This window comes from Mytilus californianus, unplaced genomic scaffold, assembly GCF_021869535.1.
Source record: "Mytilus californianus isolate M0D057914Y unplaced genomic scaffold, xbMytCali1.0.p SCAF_6, whole genome shotgun sequence".
Classification (NCBI taxonomy): Eukaryota; Metazoa; Mollusca; class Bivalvia; order Mytilida; family Mytilidae; genus Mytilus; species Mytilus californianus.
In genome coordinates, this window is record NW_026262712.1 from 103,151,758 (window position 1) to 103,168,522 (window position 16,765).

At 30.9% G+C, this 16,765-nt stretch overlaps 1 long non-coding RNA gene across 1 annotated transcript in view; it reads left to right on the forward strand.

Moving 5' to 3' along the window:
• LOC127706267 (uncharacterized) overlaps nucleotides 1-15,368 on the forward strand; it is a 67,600-nt gene extending 52,232 nt beyond the window's left edge. Inside the window, exon 5 of the long non-coding RNA XR_007984347.1 lies at nucleotides 15,264-15,368. This is a non-coding gene — a long non-coding RNA (uncharacterized LOC127706267). The remainder of the gene's footprint in view (nucleotides 1-15,263) is intronic.
• Nucleotides 15,369-16,765: the final 1,397 nt, after the last annotated feature.

Below are 16,765 nucleotides of genomic sequence, written 5' to 3' on the forward strand. Positions count from 1 at the left end.
AAACTAATATAAGCCTTGTCCCTAAATCACATTATAGTAATCATAAAGTTGATTACAAATATTGGGATCCATCAAATTGTTTTTTACTCAATATTAAGAAGATGAAAATACAACCACTGGGCATCATGCAGTTTTAAAAATATACGTACCTACACAACTGATGTGTATTAAACAAAAGATAAAGGAGTAAACCAAGTAAAACCACTTTTTTGGTCCCAAAATAAAGCAATTTTACAAATTGTTATAAAATATGAAAAAGTAAACTTTTAACTATTTATCGGATAGTAGAATTTATTGTTACAAAAATATGGGTTGTTTTAGACAATACAATGCACATGTGTCGGGTACCAGCATCATTAAGTCATGCTACATTACTGAAATTTTCAAATGTTTGTATTTTCGTTAATTTTTAGACGGTTCCTGTCTGAAATGAAAATCCGTATTCATGTTCATTCTTAATAATTAAATGCAAGTTGTATTTGAAAATACATAACATATACAACTGTATTTCCTTTTTATTTTCTAGTGTATTGTCTATAGCAGTTGTTTGATATAAAAAATTGTACTGACTATGCACTATTGGAAATAGAATTTATCTTATCTTATACAAAGGTTGAGAATAAACATGGATGCGGCCGCTGTCATTTCTGACAAAACCCATATAAAAAGTGACATATTTATGGCATATTTGATACCTTTTTAATATCTAAGCTTAAATTTTAAAGTCTTTAATGATAAAATCAGTTCAAATCTTTCATTTAAACAAATTAAATCTACTAAAGTAAACACTTCAGGGTTTAAAAAGTGTCCAAAATCTTCATTCAGATGAACCTGAACTTTCATGCCAGAATCGGTCATTAACGGACATACTCCTTTCATTCTAATATTTCTATCTGACTCCTTTAATTCTAATAATATCCCATTTATATCTGCTGTATCAATATTTTATTAGTCTCCTACCACTGAACAGAGGTGACTTTAGGTTTGCACTCCATAAGTCTGAATGTCTGTCCATTGGTCAGTCTGCCAAATCCACAGTTTTTTAAAGTCATGCTTGAAGATATTGATTTGTTATTTGATGTCTTGATTTTTCATGACAAGTTACAGATCAAGTTCGAATTTTGTTCAGTTCTGATGATTTTGTTCAGAGTTTTGGTCATTTGACTTAGAAAATTCACTAAAATAATCAGTATTCCACACTTTTTGTCGCCATGATTGAAGATATTGAAGTGATATATATTATATAATTTACACCATTCCAATACTATAAATTTTTTAACCAGTAGTGGATAATGCATTGCCATGCAATTATCACAGAATGCTGGTTATTGAAAAAAACCCATAAAAGTTAAAAGTACATACAAATATCAAAAAAACCTAGATAACCATAAAAGAAGCGATCTTTAAATTCTTTGTAAAAACAACCCCTACTTAACCGGGACCCGTATTAATAAAATTTCTTAACTGAAATGTTTCTTAAGTAGTACATACAAATATCAATAAAACCTCGATAAACCATAAGAAATATTCCTCAGCTAATTGAAATCCAATTATTCTAATTAAATTCTTGTGAAATACACCCCTCATTAACCACGGGCCTGCTTATCGAGACAGTCTTAGGATTAGGAATTGTATTAACTAATGACATATCTTAGTTTTAAGTGGATTTGTCAAACATGTCTCTCAATTAGGATTTGTCCTAACTTTAGGATACACATTTAGGTGTCTTAAGATGGTCTTAGGATGGCCCTAACTGTAGAATATATTAGAAATTGTTATTTTATGACAAATATGGCCTGTATTGGTTGCATTTACTTTAGGGAACTACTATTTAATTTTTACTAAGGTTGGCTGTGAAAAGGGGGAGGGGGAAAGAGCTGAATGAACATATAGTCCTCCTTTTTTTTTGTAATCTATGTCCTTAATTTTATTTTATTTTTCACACTATTCTCAGGACAGATCTCAGGACAGATTCGATAAACAAGCCAACTAGCACCAGAACCCATATGCATAAAATTTCTTAAAGGGATAGTAGCTACGATGTTGACAAAATTATGATCTAGCTTTAAAGCTGCTAAAATCAAAGATATGTACTTTAAATTAACAATAAGATCGGTGGAATGTTTATATAAAGTACAGAAGTGTTAATAATTGATAATTCTTATCGTGTAGAGTGCCTTTTCATCTCATTAATTATGCATCGGGTTTACTTCCCGAACTTTGCAGACACAGCGAGTGAGATGACCAAGATATAAATCAATATGAACATGTGCTTTTGTTTACTTACGTATTTGACAATTTCTTTACATTAAACGTACATATTTGAAACCACTTATCAAATTATGTAAACAACAAAATATAACAAATGCCTGCATATTATTCGAACCCAAGGTTCTACAACAATGGCGATATTATACACTTGTTTTATATTTGTATGACAAAAAAATGCCTATAACGTATACACGTGTTTGTGAATTGAATTGGGGCCTTCATGCAGGGTACACCGGAAGAATAATATTAAATTGTAAGAAGTTGATTTTTAATGTCTTCTATGTTGTGAGATCACAGCTCTTAAATTTATAAAGATATTTTGGACAACAATGATTTAAACACCTCGCAATTTATTTTCATGTGATCTGGATTCGAAAAGTTCAGAAATGTTTTTCACATTTCGCAAACCGTCGTAATGTCGACTGCTTATATAATGACTTTATCTGCGTGACGAGTGTTTGTAAATGATTCTAATAACCAATCTCATCGCCGTTATTTATTTTCAATTTACAAAAACTTGTCTGCACCACTTTACTGTTTCTTTTTCTAGCAGAAACTGTAAACACACGTTCCATTTCATAGATAACATTCTTCCCTTCGAGGGACAACTTGCGATTGCGCTTTGGGAACTGCGGAGTTAAGGTCAACATATGTCATATGAATAAGGGTTAGCTTAACATCTAATTTTTGTCTATAGACAAATATTAAATTCAGGTGTAAAACGTTAAAAAGCTTCTAAATGCTAATTGGAAAGTAAACAGTGATGGTTTTATTCATTCTAAATAAACCTTTTGTACAAAATCCGGAATATAGATTAGAAAAATAATTTTAATGAAAATCGTAGCTACTATCAGTTTAACTGAAATGTTCCTTTTAAACTCATATTTCATTAAGAACTTCTTTAGTAAGCTAAAATCCTTAAGATGTATGCATAAAATAATTCAGCTATTTTTTTTTTTTTTTTTTCAAACCTGCATACATTTTTTTTTAATTGTAAATTATATATAAATAATGTGTTTTATTGAAATTTTACTGTCTCGGAAGTCTATATAGGCTGTGTATTGATCTTAGTTTTTACTGTTTTGTGTATTGAACTTATATATTTACTACTTGTAAGATCAACATGTGACACTTTAATAAAATAGCCATTATCTTATCTTACTTTGTAAAAAAATTATATAACTACTTCCTGTTATATATTAACCTCATGTCAACTGCCGTTTTACACTTGATTTAATAAATGTGAACAGATAATATCTAGCAATAAACAATTGAATAAATACTAATATAAATTATTACTATGTTAAAAAAATAGCTGATAAATTATGTTCTTCAAAAAAGCATACTTTTCAATGATTTTAACTATTTTTGAAAATTTTAGGGAACTATATAGGTACCTCCTGTTTGCATACCACAGAAGTGTTGTGGACGTGACTTACACAACTAAGATTTCAATTAGGAATATACTTAGTTTCAGAATATGGGTAAAAAGCCAGGAATTTCATCTTTTTTTTTTTGCGGTTTTATATGACTTTAAGCTTTTTCAATCTATATATATGTTTACACAGCTTATATGGTCCAGTGGAGGATCCAGAAAGAGATTTCAGGGGGCTGGAACCCCCCTTTTTTATGGACAATCAATGCATTATAATGGGAACATATGGTTGCGACCCCCCCCCCCCCCCCACTCCTTCCCTTTTGAAATTGGCTACATCAGCCCTTGTGGATCTTGTGACTTCGGAGGTCAATTCGTTTTGTTAATTAGATGGCGACTAAACTAAAATGGGGGTCTATTTGGCAGGGTTTCTGCTCCCTAATCTCGTCTATTGTTTTATCAGAAACCCGTATCCGGTTTCGTTGCCATAATAGCGCATGTAATTCCCAGTGTCCAGTCAGACTTCATTTCCCGTTTTCAAGCAAAATTATTTGACTTTCACGTGTCACCATAAAAGTCAGCCAATCCCGCGTCAAGTTTGAACCCCAATTAGACCCACTTAAAGACGCCAAAACGAAGCTACATAATATCGATTCCATGTCCTGTAAATTGTTTACTTTAGACTTTTAATAGTTTGTACAAATGTCTTACATTGTTATAAAAATAAATATGAGATACTCCTGTTCAGCCCTTTTCAAATTTCATCCTAGCACCCATCACACTACACACTCACAATAAAAATCAAATGGTAGCTACCTTACACAAAAAAACCATAATAGAAAGGGGGGATTCGGAGGGTCCTGATCTCGAAATCTATTGCTTAATTGCTTAAAAACATGAAATGCAGAGGTCCATAATTTAAAGAAATTGAAATCCTTACATCATGAAATTAGAAAAAAAATTCAAGGATCCAGAAAGAATCAATCCCAAAATCCAGAGCTTAAAAACACCAGATCCAGGAGTCCTGATAGAGCTCTACATCCCCCTACCACCCCCCCCCCCCCCCCCCCCCAACCCCAAAAAAAATAAATAAGATCTGTAAAACAACAATATTCATTGTTATTATATTCATTAGCAATGTATTTTAAAAAATAATACTGCCTACATCAAACGTTTTAGTTTGGTAAAAGATCTAGGACTATTCAAATGGGACTGGAAACTTATTGATTCTTGTTTTGATCTACAGCTTATCTTGTCAGGTGGTAAAATAGCCTTTCGGTACATGTAAACTACAGAATGCGACAAATACGTCAGTAAAATAAAATTAAAATTGGTGGATTTGAAATAAAAAAAATAATTAAATAAAATTAAATGCAAAATAATACATTGTTAACGAAAAATGATTAAGAAGTAGTCAAATATATTAGTGTTGAAAATAAAACAGAAATAATTGAAATGCAGTCGCTTTACTTGACCGCTAAGAAAACAACGTGTCAAAGTTAACAGATCATAATTAATCCTGATTAAAACAATTAGTGAGCAATAAAAACAATGTTTGCAATTTCAGTTCATAATTAATTCATAAAACAAAAGTTACCCGAGTCTCATGAAAATGGGAGAAATCCAGTGACTGATCCAAAACATTTCATAAGGAGGGGCCTTTGACTGGCCTAAGGGGGGCCCTCTCCAGTCATGCTTCAGTGATTCCCTACATAACCACCAAATTTTTCCCACGAAAGGGGGGACCGGACCCCCGGGGCACATTTCATCCAAAACTTTTTTCTCCTATGCTAAGTTTTCGCCACCTGTTTTAAAAATACATAGTAACATTTTTGCAAAAAATAAAATATCGATTGCCCCAATTGAAAGAAAAATGTCTTTCCTCCTCCTTCAACAGCACTTTAGACAGGCTGTTCAAACTGAAGGGGGTAAAGTCAATTTTAGCCATTTAATAAAATACTTTAAAACATAAGTACAGTCGACAACATATAAATTATATTAAAGGCAGCAATTTGAAACTCATTTAACACAAAAAGTTTCCGAGACTAAGTTCTCAATCTGCATTTTTCACATACTTTTTATATGAAGCACTGTGATTCCCTATATAATCAACAAAATTTTTCCCACTTAAGGGAGGGAACGGACCCCCTAAAAAACCCTCTAAATCCGCCTCTGTGAAGCCTTCATCTTACTGGTGCTGCATGGGTACTTTGCAATTTATGGCCATCTAAAACAACAACCGGCCGAATACCACTTTTTACCGAGGATTATCTCAATTAGATTATATTTTCTTTATAGATATATCAATGTTATCTGAGCAAAGACTTCTCTCAAACTGATATCTTAATATTTTTCACTACCAAGTGTAACAATTATTTAGAGAATGACATTTTATACGCCAAAATTATAATACATATACATTAATCTTTAATATTAGAAAACAATTACCAGTAATGGATTTCTGTTAATATGTATGATAATAATGCGTACATGTAAATTGCCTCAAATGAATTTACAATATTGGCGCAATTGATACAGTTGAAATGTTCTTTTTAAACAAATGATTCCCCTGAAAACCAGTAATATTGGCGCTAAAGGACTCTACCATAAAAATATAGCAGCATTGTTTTGTACTTTTATGAACTTCATGTTTACGCCAACATTTCAATATCGCAGGAAAATAGATGTGAACAGGCCTACTTCTGTAGTTATGATTGTGGAACCTAGTGTACATATTTCACGAAGTCATATGCCAATACCTCCTGAAGACCATTACTAATCAAAATTAACCCTAATCTTAATAAAAAAAAGTGCTCACATAAAAAGAAGTATACAATTCATAGGAACAGTACCGACCGTGCGAGGGATGTATATCCAGTCAAGGTCGTCAAAAACTTCCATTTGTTGTAGGAACAGTGTAATTTATTTGAGCCTTGAATGTGGTTTAAGGTTGTAACGAGTAAGAAAATTATATTCTAATTTCCACTTGACAATAAAAATAGGTAGACCCAACCTATAACCTATAAATATGATTTTACAACAAACCTTACTCTAGTATCTCTTTTCAATCAACAGTTATAATACGAAATTTCATGAATCATACTTTTTCCCCACATCGTCCCCACGCTATTATCATCCTGAAAATTTCAACCTTTATATGACATTTTTTACACTTAAGATGGGATTTGGTGATCAGTAAAAACTATCAAGATCGAGATATTTCTTATCATTATAGAAATCTGGTTTACATTAAGGATTATCAATTAGAATAACTATAAGATAAAAAAAAATTACCTAATTTATAAGATCAAGGCATGCTATCACTGTCAAACAATATGGTGTAGTTTAATGCACAGGTAAAATCTAGTTCAAATACCGTGAGTATTATACCATACAGATCAGTGTACCACTTTCCAGTCCAGTTAATATAAAAATCAGAACAAAGATAAAGGGAATAATATAACCTTCGTGCACTAGTTTACAAGAATCGATAATACTAGATAACCCCGAAAGTATATGGTACCTCCTCTAAACACAGGGGACCAATTTAAAGAAAATTTTACTGCAATGTCAATCTCCCACTAAATATATACAACAACCTGTGCATACATGTGAACCTACAAACCATAGTACAATAATCCAGTTTCCAGGGGTCTACTCCCGTCCTCCCATTGAAGAGAAAAAAAAAATCAGTGTATGAAATATTCCAAACCAAAACTTTCAGCATTCATATCCGGTGTAACTGACATTACCTAAAGTTAAATTTTACCTGTAAATCAATCATCATGCACAATTTTATGGCTTCATTTGCCAGCTTGGGTGTCAAACATACTGGTAATCAACGATTTTCACCTCAGGCTAACTGCCGTTGTGTAATAAAAACTTTTAGTACTTAAAAGTAATTGAAATTAATGTTGGTTACTTCCCTTGTTTTATTCTGTTTTAATGTTATTTTCCTTTAAATAAAGTCAATTGTTAAAAGAATATAAATGAAAAATAAATTGAATAAAATAATAATAAAAAGATGGTTATTAAATGATTTTAAATGTCTTAAAACAAATAAAGACATAATAATTTGACAATTATTTGAGGGTTCTTTACTTCTTTTCAAAGCTTAAATTGTAATTAATTATATAAGTATGACCTTCCATTTTACTTTAATCATGAACAATATCATCAAAGATTCACTTTGAAGTATGAGAAAAAGAAAAAAATCAGTTTGAAGTGATGATTTTAATGTATAAAGGTTAAACTGAAGACAACAAGCATTCTGAGAGTACTGCATGGCAATACATAGTCCACTACCAGGTATACCTTAATAAAAATAGATTATTATCTAATTAAAGGATTTCACTTAATAACAAAAAAAATATTTATATAAACATGTAGCATTCAGAAAATTAGTATACAAAAAAACATATAAACCTGCCACAAAAATCCTCACACAATTTACCAAAGAATGTTTTAAAAAAAATGACTTATCTCCCTTTGTACAGATTATATGGTTTAACATAGTACTCGAACATTAGTTATGGAGTTTTTTTATGGACCATAACTCTGGACTAGATCATCAGACCGCAACAAAATTCGAACTTGTTCAACTTGTCATGATAAAACTATATACCAAATATCAAATCAATATCTTCAAGAACAAAAAAAAAAAGTGGAAAACTGAGTTGCTGGACTGACGGATGAACAGACAGACGGACAGACAGCCGGACAGAGTGCAAACCTTCAGTCAACTTCGACTTTCTCCGTAGGGGACTAATAAAAGATAATAAAGAATTTAAAAAACAAAAAGAATGTTAGATAGAATAAAGATAAAGAACATTTAAAAATACAAGGGAACTATAGATAGAAAGTTGAAAAAAAAACACTCTAAAAGACAATTTCAACAAGGCAGAGTTACATTTACGACAAAATTTATGTGGATACAAAACCTCCTAATCTGACACCAAATCTCCTGACCAAAATTTCCCAATCTCATGATCTGAGATTCACAGTAAATCACATGTATGCCTGTGAAAACATATTCACTAAAAAATTGAAAACAAAACAACTAAAGCACACAAGTGCAACAAAACACAACACCAATAAACATAATAAGAAAATGAACTATTAGTTAACAAGTTTCATAAATCTGATTTAGAACAATATATTTTTACAAAAAAAAAAAAACCTTTTACAGAAACCGATTATCCTAGAGCCGAATCCAGTCATTTATAAAAGGGTGGTTGCTACTGCTTTTTTGGAAGATAGTTGACCTTTGTCATTTTTTACAGTATTTACTTGCATAAGAAGAGCTTGTATGATTTTTAATTTTAGTTTCTTTTATATGCATGTTATAGTTCAGAGTCAAGTATGACCTCTATAATAACTGATACATATTTTGCTTTAGGAACCAGCTGAAGTATGCCTCAAATGACAGATTGTTTTCTGCTCTTTGGTCAGGCTATTTACCCCATTTCTATTTTGGTGGGGTTCGTGTTGCTTAGTCTTTAGTCTTCTGTACTATTGTTTGTCTGTTTGTCTTTTTAATTTTAGCCATGGCAATGTCAGTTTGTTTTCAATCTATGAATTTGACTGTCCCTCTGGTATCTTTCTTCCCTCTTTTAAGTGTCTCTTTTACATGTATAACCTCCCACTTTCCTTATTGTTAGTCTTAATTGGGTTTTTATTTTCATGATAAAACTTTTCATAATGACCAATACATTATCAATCACTTTCAAACAAAACCTACAGACTGCTGATGCAGAGACATTTTTTCTGTATTGAATTTTACCTTGGGGCTGTTTTGAGTGTTCTCTTTGATACATTGCTGTACGTTAATGCAAAGTTCTCTCATTGGCATTTAAAGTAACTTGTCATGATAAAACAATATACCAAATATCAAATCAAGATTTTCAAGCATGAAGATAATAACCTGAGAAGATGAACAACAAATTTAACACCTACAGAAATAAATGCCCCATACCTAAGTAGGTATGTACAGACAGACAAAGGTAAAACTTAATGCCCCATTTTCTACAGCGGGTGCATAAAAATGTTTTTATCAAATAAATCTCAACAAGTAAAGACCACATAAATTACCACAATTTTTAAACTGTATCAAATGAACCAATATCCATTTATTTCATTCACTATAAAAATGTAAAAATGCCAAACAACCCATTTATTTTTCCTTCTTACTGAAAATGACAATAGCCTACAATTCCCAGTTCCATATATACACTTAATTTGAACTCAAGTCTCATTGGCAATAATCCCAAACATTATTTTATACTGAACAGACATACAGTTAAACAGAGCAAAAAATTACACAACAAAAACAACAAAACCTTCAACTAATTTTTTTAATTTCTTTAAAACAAAGACAATGTCCAAACTAAAACAAAGGGCAACATATTATCTGTCCATTTTCTATTCTATTTTGCTTTGTTCAACTTTTTTTGTCTCATGTATATTCTCTGTACAAATTAATCTATACCTTATACTTTTCAATAAGACCATTTTCAATTAAAAATTATTTTTTACCCTGCCTATGTCTTCTTTCTCAAACATGTTATATTGTTAAACAACAAACACACATTCACAATGTAATTTTTATTCAATAAAACTAATAGGAAAAAACAAAAGATGATAGAAAATACTAATATTATTCAAATGGTACAAAAAAATGACAGCCAAACTTTACTTCTATACTACTATTTTGTGAAAATAACTTTGTCAACAAATTCAAATATTACCATCAATACTTAACCAAATGTACTTTTATCAGAATAATGCTCAAACAAAGTTCCTACATCTACCTGCAAATCATTATTCGCAATTTCCTTTTCAACTTTAACTTCATCAGTTTCCTTCTCAACAAACAAATCTTCTTCCACCTTTACAACACTATCCTGCACAGCAATATTGTCCTTCTTTGCACTGTCCGACTCTACAATAACAGTTTCTTCTTTGCTACCACCTACACCTTCCATAGATGTAACAAGTACCTCATCATCATCATCAGCTAATTCATTTTCTACTTTAACTTTCTTTGTGCTTGCTTTCACCCCTACAACAATAACTTCATACTGCACTGACTTGTGTTTCTTACATAATCCACACCTACTAATATATGTCCTTTAAAAACAATTCCTTTTGCTTCAAAGCCTTCTCCTTCCTCTGCAAAATATACATTTTACGCTGACACTCCATAGTATTTATTGACAGCTCAGTCCTCTCTTTCACAGTTTCAATCAACTTACTAGTTGCAGCAGTTATATCCATAATTCCTATAATACACAAACAAAATATTCTTAATAATTGTTGTCTTCATAATACTAATAATAATTGTTGTCTTCATAATACTAATAATAATTGTTGTCTTCATAATACTAATAATAATTGTTGTCTTCATAATACTAATAATAATTGTTGTCTTCATAATACTAAAAATGTAACACTTGTTTATTAACAAACCCCACTGAATTACATCCAATTTCCAAAAAGCAACTTCTAAAACTTCACACCAACTTTTTCAGTAAAATCACTAAATCCTCATTCAATTAAACAGTATTTACTAATATTTGAAATTGTTTAAAATATTAATAACCCTTAAATAAAACACATACATTTAAAGTACAACCTCTAACAAAAACATTTCATTTTAAATCTGTTACTATAAAAAAAATTACAAAAAAGACAAAAATTTTAAATTCGATTAAGAAATAATAATATAAACAAAACACTTACCTTCAATCACAGTAGAAAACTAATGATAGCAAACACTTATCTGCATAACCTATTTATACATAAAAAAAAATTAAAATTAGACATTGATGCCATAATTATTTTTAACCATGATATCCATCCAATCTCTATGAATTGTGCAATTCATATATATTATCTGTAAAAACAAAACAAAACATTTTAAATCAACATAACCCAAACATATTAATTAATTTTAACATTCTTTATTATTTATAAAGAATCACAAAAAAATAAAATTTAAAATCAGTATAATTTTAAACAATTTACATTATTTAGATTACAATTAAAGGAGAACTTCAATAAAACCTCCCAATGACTTTAATCCAAACATATATATTGAACCACCTTACAAATCAAAAGTTTCCATATTATATGATACTAACATACATACTACTGCTAACATTTAAATATGATTTAGAGAAAATATGGAAACATGATTATAAAAATATGTACATGATAAGACAGCCAGTACAAAGAGGGATAACTCTATAATTTTTATCTCAACTTTTGTCTATTTTTCTCTGTCAGATCTAAAAAAAAAATTAGATATAGACTAAAATGTCATTATCCAGGTTAGGAGATTTTCTAAATTTATGTTTTAATTCAAATATATTTACAAATCAGAAATTTCGACATTGTATGATATTAACATACATACTGACTGCTAATAATTAAATATGATTCAGAACAAATATGGAAACATGAATATAAAAATATGTAAATAATAGAAGACAGCCAGTACAAAGAGAGATAACTCTATTATTTTTATCTCAACTTTTTTCCATTTTTCCCAGTCAGATTTACATAAAAAAAATAGACATAGACTAAAATGTAATTTCAATAAATTTATGTTTTTTAAATTAAGAAATTTTTAAAATACACTTTTTAACAATTCTAATCATAGAAACAATATGTATGGAAAATGTCTTGTCACAGTAGCAGCTCTTAGTGTATAGTATGATGTCATTCACCTGCTTTACATGGAAGTTCATCTTTGGACATTGACAACATGATTTTATCACCCTGCAGACAATGGTGGCATGTTCAATATGTCTAACACATTCATTAAAATCTTACATGCACACATGAAAACAAAACCACTTATATTTACAGTGTAGCCATTTCCATTGTCAATTACATATTTAGTATGATCTTCACTGAAACTATGCAAGTTACTTGACTTTCTTCGAAGTGATTGTTGCAATTTTTGTTAATTAAATTTCAACCGTATTTACTTAGGGCCCTGTTATCAAATTGGTCCACATTGAGTTCTAAAGGGTCCAAAATTGAATTTTATTTGATTTAATCAAAAATTGAATTCTTGGGGTTCTTTGATATGCTAAATCTAACCATGTATTTAGATTTTGAATATTGGACCATAATAGGTAAATGTCCAAATAAAAAATTAAGTTCTTAGACCACATTCATTCTGTGTCAGAAACCTATGCTGTGTCAACTATTTAATCACTATCCACATTCAGAGCTGTATCAAGCTTGAATGTTGTGTCCATACTTATATATTTTTGATTACCTCTCTTACACTGCTTGAAAAGTATATATAACAAATGATGATTGTCTTGAGATGATTAGCTGTAAATTTATTTTTAGAAGTTACTATTAATTAATATCAATTTTATCCATGACTGTATGTCATTTTATATTTTAATATTTTATGATGTATTTAAATGAGGAGTTACTGTTGCAGACTCCATGGATCTTTATGAAATTGTACTACAAGGTTCCATATCACATAGGGAAAGCTGGGTTTGAGTTTGGGGGTAATTGCCCTAAACGTTTAGGAATTTGGGGCCAAAAAGGGGCCAAAAAACAAGCATTTTTCTAGATTCCAGACAATAACTTGTGTTCAAGTGTATGGATCTCTCTGAAATTCTGAAGGTACCATGCTACAAAGGGAAGGCTGGGATTGAGTCTGGAGTGATAAATCATAAGGGGGTTCAAAAAATTTGGGGGGAGGGATTTTTTTTCCCTTTTTTTCCTTTTTTTTCTTTAAAATTTTCCATTTTAAATTGGTTATTTCTGATTTATATATAAAAGCAAATAATAATGATATGGTTTCAATAGATAAATCAAGTTTTTTTAAGTTCTTAGACCATATTCATTCTGTGTCAGAAACCTATGCTGTGTCAAATATTTAATCACAATCCAAATTCAGTGTTATATCAAGCTTGAATGTTGTGTCCATACTTGCCCCAACTGTTCAGGGTTCGACCTCTGCGGTCGTATCAAGCTGCGCCCAGCGGAGCATTTTATTAAAATGATACATTGATAACACCGATACAATGTACAGATAACTAAGGACTTTTATATATGTAGAAACGACATTAATGTAGTTTATAGTAGTGACGCTTAGGGAAATTATAGAGCTAATGTCTTGGGTAAAAAGTGCGATTACACCTTTCCTCCCGTTTTGCTCGGGTAATACATAGCTTTAAGTATGTGGATGCTAGGCGTGCAAAGAAATATATTCAACTACTCCTTCATTTCAATGCATACCTATATAAGCTATCGGGAAATTCTTTTCATTGATAACAAATCACTTATATTCGGAAAGTATTCTTACTGAATATTAGTACTTGAAACATTCAATTGATGCACTGATTCAAATGTATTGCAAAATATTCAATATGTGAATAACGACTCTGGAATATTGGTATAGACAAGACCAATGTATAACAACAAAGAGGATACCATGGGTCCTAATAATTTTAGCAAGATTACGCAGGACCAGTGTAAACCATGAAATGTTTTGCCTATACATTTTACCTTCTGTTGTATGTTGTTTTTTTTATGTTTTTGCATTTATTTTTGAGTTTTGATGGACAGGGTGGTCTGTTAAACTTTTTAATATATATAATCGATTGCTTGCTGTTTGCCTTATGTCCAGTGGCAAATATTTCATGCATATTAAAAAAGAGATCCAAATATCTAGTAATACAATAGGTAGGTTCTGCAAGGCTTCCACTGGAAAAGTAGGATGCATTGGATAGGGAAAGAAGATTTGAATTGCAACAGGACACTAGCGGTCCCATTCTAGTCTTCTATAACGTACTGAGAGCGTTGTCATATCCCTACACAAGTCATATAACAATCCTATTCAGATTGGACGTAGCTACGTATTTTAATACAGCAATTTTGCTTTTTGCGGAGTCAAATAGCATTGACCGTATATTGATTAGTGATATACAGTCACTGACAATATATCGCCTTGTTTTTGACGTGGACAATGCATTAAAATAAAAGTTTTATTTATGACGTCATAATACGGATGCGCGGCAAAGCTTCTTTTTCTGTCTGTTTCTAACCCTTGTACAAATAAATGTTTTATTTCAAACAATGTATGGGTTTTCTATATATACAAAACACACAGTCAAAATGGACACTTGACTTAAGTATGGTTCGGAGAGGTCCGGCGATTACCATACTTCTATAACCCAGTCAATCCTTTTGGTATAGAATATGTATTGTGGGTTTTGTAAACCAAATTTCCTTTATTTACTTAAATCAAGCAATTTTTCGTCAGTCACGGTTATTCTTTACCTGTTAATTTTGTTGTATCACATGCCTTGCTATCACTTATCAGTCTTTTAGAAGAAAAAAACACCAATATTGTGCATTTTGTTGATTTTTGGAAGGCTTTTGAGCACTGTTTGCAGTCAACAACAGAAAACAAAAAACATTTGGCAAGTCTTTTTTAACGAACGATATGGAAACGTTGATTGTAATAAAAATTCGATTAATGAATAGGCTGTCAGATCATAACTTTACATACGGGTTGATCTTCAAGAACGAACACCATCACATATCTGATTGCAAACTAAAGCTATTTGTTTTCTTTCAGGGCGTCCTAAAACAAAGACCACAGAGCATGTTATTATATGTACTGTTCTTGCAATTGTACTGACTGTCTTTGCCGTTGTACTTGTCTTTATACTGCGAAGAAAATTTAAAGGTAAGGCCACGGTTTGCTCACCTCCCTTTGTGGATTTAAAATGTTCATTTGATGTCTAAGGTTAAATCAATCCGCAATATTTGGATGTTAAATTCATCCAATATTTTGTATTCAAATGTTCCGGATGTTTTAGCTTTTACAATGAGTATCACTTTTGTTTTTGATAAGAGGTTGACAAATCCGTGGCAATCAATTGGGGCAATATGCGTAATTGATTTTACATAGGCGGTTATGGTAACGTTTCCCTCTGTAGCACAGTCCATATCGTACACTTGGATATGCATGATGGCTCATTTCGAAGCTAAGACATTTGCACATATGTGGTTAAATTTTCGGGGTACGAAGTGTGATTCATTTTTCCGTAAATTAGCACATATTGTCCTCTACTTTTCAAATCAACACAAATGGTTAAGCTCAGTCAATTGTTAAACATAGAAACATGTCTAATATCACTACACAGAGATTTTTTGTTTACACACAACTTTTGTGTTCCTCAATTTGAGGCGCATTAGGGATATTGACCCATATTGAAATCCTTAGTACTGATTTTTCCAAATATTCTTGTGTCATCTTCATTGGTATGACTTTCTGAATAAATCTGTGTATTTTTGTCCATTTCTGAAAGAAAATAAAATTGTTTCAGCACTATAAGGCAATGACCCTTTTATCGTTATATTTGTCAATTCGGAATACAATGTGTAAGTATAATTGATTTCTTCCAGTATACCTTTACTAGTCAAAATATGGATAAAACATCTGAGGATAACCTTCAGTTACAATACACTGACCCTGTTAAAGCATTTAATAAAATTTTCTGATGTCTTAAAGTGCATTTTGACTGAGAAATTATGCAAAAATGTAGATTTCATCAAAAACCCTAAATAAATACTTAATAATTTTTACCACTGGAAATCTGTTATTACAACCTTAGAAACTACTCTTAACTGCTGTGAATGTCATATTTATCATATAATTAAAGCACAACGAAGTGCAAATTTTAAAAACTTGTCCTTTCACATAATTCTATTTAAAGAAAAACTGGAATGATATGTCTGAAACTGAAACAAGACAAAAAATTGACTCCGGTTGTTTTTTCATTTCATTTAAATACAAACTGTACTATTGAGAGAGAAAAAATCAAATTCTTCAAAGTTTTATCACAATAAAAGAGAGATGCTTCTCTCTGATGACTTCACAACCTTCGGTTTAACCTTTTATTATAATCGGTAATAGCTTAATAGCTAAATATGTGAAGCACTTTGTTTTTAAAAGGTTTGACCCTCCCCCTTTTTCACCGTGAAGACAATATCTTGTGATTTGCTACTGTGCATTTAATATAGCAATTATACTTTTCTTTAAATATGTGTGTCTGTTTATTTGCATATTTTAAT